Source organism: Pygoscelis adeliae, unplaced genomic scaffold (assembly GCF_000699105.1).
Source record: "Pygoscelis adeliae isolate BGI_AS28 unplaced genomic scaffold, ASM69910v1 Scaffold508, whole genome shotgun sequence".
Classification (NCBI taxonomy): Eukaryota; Metazoa; Chordata; class Aves; order Sphenisciformes; family Spheniscidae; genus Pygoscelis; species Pygoscelis adeliae.
The window spans coordinates 90808-95539 of record NW_008825292.1 but is presented as its reverse complement, the minus strand read 5'-3'; the positions used below and the strand labels follow the sequence as shown (position 1 = coordinate 95539).

At 51.1% G+C, this 4732-nt stretch overlaps 1 protein-coding gene across 1 annotated transcript in view; it reads left to right on the top strand.

Moving 5' to 3' along the window:
• Positions 1 to 4732, top strand: part of CACNG3 (calcium channel, voltage-dependent, gamma subunit 3) — a 35501-nt gene that overhangs the window by 4846 nt on the left and 25923 nt on the right. The gene's annotated exons all lie outside the window — the stretch shown is intronic.

Sequence of the window (4732 nt, the reverse complement as noted above, 5' to 3'; positions counted from 1 at the left end):
CCTGCTGGCAGGGTCTCGCTCTGTCTCTAATTTCTGTGCAGTTATTGTATCTGGCTTGAAAAACAGACAAAGGTTGTGTTTTACCGTCCTGTGCTAGGAATGAGCATGGTCCGTCGAAAGGGCCAGTTCTCCTGTGGTGCAGAAGATGCTTTTAGCACTGAGCAGTGCTCTCTGCCCGTCAGGAAGCGCCTCAGCCTTGAACTTTCCACCACTGACAGGGGTTTAATGTGTGTAACAACGGAGGAATCAAGTGGCAAGCTCCCGTCGCTCGTCTGGCTGAGTGTGCGTGGCAGATTAATAAAATGACCGACGTGAGCGCTGGGTGCACGCTCCATCGCAGATGCTCTTTAAATCCATGTCAGTCACACGCGCGCAGCGCCTGCGTGGGAGCCACTTGCACCACGTGAGCATCAAAAGCCCATAGGCGAGAGCGGATAAATCTTGAATGAAGCCGCTGCAGACCTATGTAGAGACACCCACGCTGGAAAACACAAATTAGTGGTTGACTCAATATCTGGAGCCCAGGCAGGCACTCCCAGACTGCTGTGCTAGGATAGCCTCTGTTTTAAATTGCAGCGTTTGGATTCTAACTATCACTTTTACAATATGCAGGCACTTAGTAGGTGTCGTCTTGTACTTCCTGCTCAAACGTGACCGGCGTTTGTCGGTGTGTGTCCCCCGTGGCTGTTTATCATCAGTTGTTTTCCTCTGCGACTTCCTTGTTAATATAAAAGGTAGGGAAACACACAGCACTTCAGGGAGAAAGCTGAAGTTGAGAAATAGCTGCTTAGGCTTGTGTTGGTTTTAGGCAAGTAAAAGAACTTCGGTTTTCATCAAACTTAATGAAATTCAGCATCGTTAAATGCAGGGAGCCTCCTTGTCCTCCCTGCTGCGTGGTATAGATTGGGACTGGCTCCGTGGCATCACACGGAGCTGAAACAGGCAGAAGTAGCACGAGAACTTGGCCAAGGCTGCTTGAAATACCATATTTTAAGGCAATGTGGTACTTTTCCTTTCCTCCTTCGTTTCCCTCATCATAATAAAGTGCTCCGTCATTTCTGGAGGACCACGAGCGTTGCTCAGCCTGCCTCCCTCCCAGACGATGCACAGCGACCTGCCGTCCCTCTGGGGCGTCCTCAGCTGGGGCGGGACGCGGGGCGGTTTGCAGAGGACACATCTGCCTGCGGCTGCGCGAGGATGCGGGGACCCAGAGCTGTTCCTCAGCTGAGCTGTCCCACTCGGACCTGTCCTGGCCCCCCTGCTCCAGCATCCCCCCCGAGCAGCATCAACGCAGCCTTCGCCAAGCCGGTAACTCCTCCCTGCCAAACCTGGAGAGCTTTGCTTGGCTTTTGGTCTTTTTTGGGGGGATCCTGTCTAGATTAAAACCTAATATTGCGAGTATTGTCGGCTGACCCCTACGGCCCACAGGACCCTGCTGAGCCACTTCTACACCTGACCTGCCGCTCCTGCTTGGCTCCTGGTGCGTTTTAGATAGATGGTCACTCCTGGAGGCTTCAGCTGAAGGTGAATCTGCCGTGTCCCTAGGCCAGCTGTTGCACCGGGAAAAGAAATAATGAACGCCTCACACTTCCTTGGAACATAAGAAATAATCTCTGCCGTTTGCCTCTTTTACCCACAATTCCTTCATGTTTTCTTTAATACTCTCGATGAAGACATTGTTATAGCTCAACACTATTCTGGTAACAGGCGAGCCCGTGTTACCCCGTCGGATGACAACGTACAATCTCCGCAATCTGCCTCCCAGCCCCTTTAATAAAGCGCTGTTGATTCTGCATAATACTGGTCTTTTACTTTTTCAGGAGAGCTAAATCAAATACCCTATGGAACTCTAAATGTATTATGTTACTGATTTCCTTTATCAACCGAATTTGTAACCATATCGAGAAAAATTTATGAAGTTTGATAAATCTATTTTCCACCAGGCTGTCTGACATTTATCTCATCCCCTGGTTCCTCCCTGCCACTGCCCACCTCAGCTAACCCACAGGCAATGCTGGGATCGCAGCTCCTATCATTGCCCATCACCATCGCTCGTGGCACGGTCTGATTAAACATTAAACCAGCTTTTCCTGTCTTCTAGAAATTCAACAGAATGCCAAGTTTTATTAAAATCCATTTTAGATCTTCAGAAAACTTCTCAGCATATTCTCTGAACTCTCTTGGGAGAAAGTTCTCTAGTGCTACTGATTTCATGTTTACACTTAATAGTTGCTGTTTAGCGTCCTCCCTAACTCCTGGCAGAATACAGGAGCCGATTTGTCTCCAAGTACAGAACAGAAGTATCTGATGAATAAATAATTGTGTGTCACTTCTGCTTCATGACTGACAGTTGCACTGTTATGATCTGGTAGTGATTTACATCAGCGGTAAAGCTCCTTTCTTCTAACATGACTAAAGAATTCCTCCTTGTTTTGCTTAAACCTTTCGGTCGCAGGTTTATTTTAACTGATCCAATTAGCTTCTCTTATCAGCCACGTGCGTGTCCTAACTGCTACTTCCAACATCAAAAGCCCTGAGTTTTAATTTTTTAATTGCAATTTTTCAGTTCCCCTTTCAGCAGGCCTGACCGAAGCGTGGGGTGCCAGGGAAGCGCTCTGCCCTTGCTCCTGAGTAGCAATCGTGCTTCTGCATTTACGTTTTCCCCCCAATTGGTTTTGCCCATGGTTGCTTTTGGCTCTGCTGAGCCGAGCTGGTTCGCACCGAAGGTGTTAAATTGGGCTGGAAGCAGCTGCCCCTGGACAGCCACCAGCTCTTCCCCTGCTTTCAGCTCCTCTCAGTCCTTCTGAGTGAGGCCAAGCAGAGAATTTCCCCAAGGTGACAGCAATATTGTTTCTGTTAGAAAGTTATTATCTTTAATTTTTAAAAGCGCCAAGCAAATGTCCCTGAGATTGCAATCATCCATGATAGAGCACTTTTTCTCGCTACTCATTATAGGTAGGTATTTAAGGAGCTGCTCATCCTGTTCCTCTGTCTGGTTGGTGTCTGTAATAGATTCTCATCAACAACCCGTCTTGCAATTGAACAATTCTCCATGGTGCTCTTGGTCCAGCTCCGCGGTGCCGCCAGCGGCGCCAGCGCTGGTGATGGTGTCTCTGCCACGGCTGCTCTCCGTACGCAGCCACGCTGACCTCCCTGGCAGGCTCCGCCGTGCCCGCCCCGCCCCGCCCCCCCCCCCGCCGATGCCACCGCACGTGGCTCTGTCCCGAGGATGCTCACTGGCTCCAGCACCACAATGAGGAGAGCCCTGGGATGATGGCCGTGCAGATGGGGGACCATCGGCATGGGCTGGAGGTGATGGAGGGGGAGACAGGACAGGTCTGTAACAGCGTGGGAGGTTGGGGGAGGTGAATGGGGAATGGTTATTTGCTCTTCATTATGTGAGAGCTAGGAGGCATCAAGGTAACTTGTGTGATGGAAAGCAGACGATGGAGACATCTAAGATGATAGTGATGGGTGAAGGTGAAGAGGGACCAGTTACTCATTTGAGAATATCTGATGCAATTACCATGCTGCAGGTTTAACAACCCTTCCCCTCCACCCCGAGAAAGCCTTTCCACCAGGACAGCACTGAGGAGGGGCAGGCCACTTGCCCGGCCCTGGGGTCAGTTGTGTCACCAGGGTCAAAACAGGACTGAACAAATGCCTCGAGCATGGGGCTCTGCGAGGTGTCACGTACGATGCCCCAGGCATAACCTCTGACTTAGGAAATCCCTGAACCTCGGCTTGGTGGAGGATGTATTGAATAAGCATTAATTACTGTCCTCTGATAGAGATGGCAATTAGGCTAACTGGACCCTCGGTCTGCTCCAGACCCATGTTCTTGTGGCACGTGGCCAAATGCCAAGAGCCATAAAAATCCTTCTGGACAGAGAGGGGCCGCAGGCTGCTGCCAGCCAGGGCTGCGCCTCCAGGCAGCCGTGCCTTCAGATCGCACTGCTGTTCGGAAGGTGTCCGGAGAGGAGCCATGCTTCAGCCCGCTGCTACCAGCTCTGCTTTGAGAAACTGTCGCTTCGAACAGGGGGTGCAGAATTTACCCTCCTGGGATGCTGCAGCATTTATCTGGACAAAAATCCCATCTTCTGGGGTGGTGTAGAGAGCTGGTTCCCACATTGCCTGTGAGCAGCACGTGATGAGTAAAATGTATGCTGTGAACAGCTCAGAAACAGGCATTTTATTGCTGCATAGGCGTGGTGCAGAGTCTGTCATCTCAAGAGCTGTTACTGTTTAATAGAGGTGGAAGTCTGAATTTGAATGAGGCTCAAGTGTTTTTTTTCCCCATGCAAGGTCACTATCTCCATTACGGCTGTAAATAATTAGGGGTGGCTAATGAAGGCTGCAAGCCCTGGTGCTGGGGCTGGCGGCTGGGAGCGTAACTGTGGTTTGGGGGAGGATGCCCCAGGGATTGATGCCGGATCCTCCCCTCCCCGGTCCCCGGAGGTGTGGGGCACTGGCACGGGCTGGCCGGGAGGTGCCAGCGGATGATGTTTGCTGATAGCAGCCAGGGAAGCGGGGAGAGATGCTTGGCTCCGCTGCCGAGGGTTATGTGGCCTTTGCTAAATCATTTCCCTTCTCTCTGCATGAGTTTTGCCTTTTGTATTGTGAGGCTGGGTGGATTCATCAGTGTTCGTCTCTTAAACGGCTCCTGGAAAGGCACACAGCACCGTTATCGCTGGTCCGTAGGGTAAAGACCCTTCCCTGCCCACCGGCACAG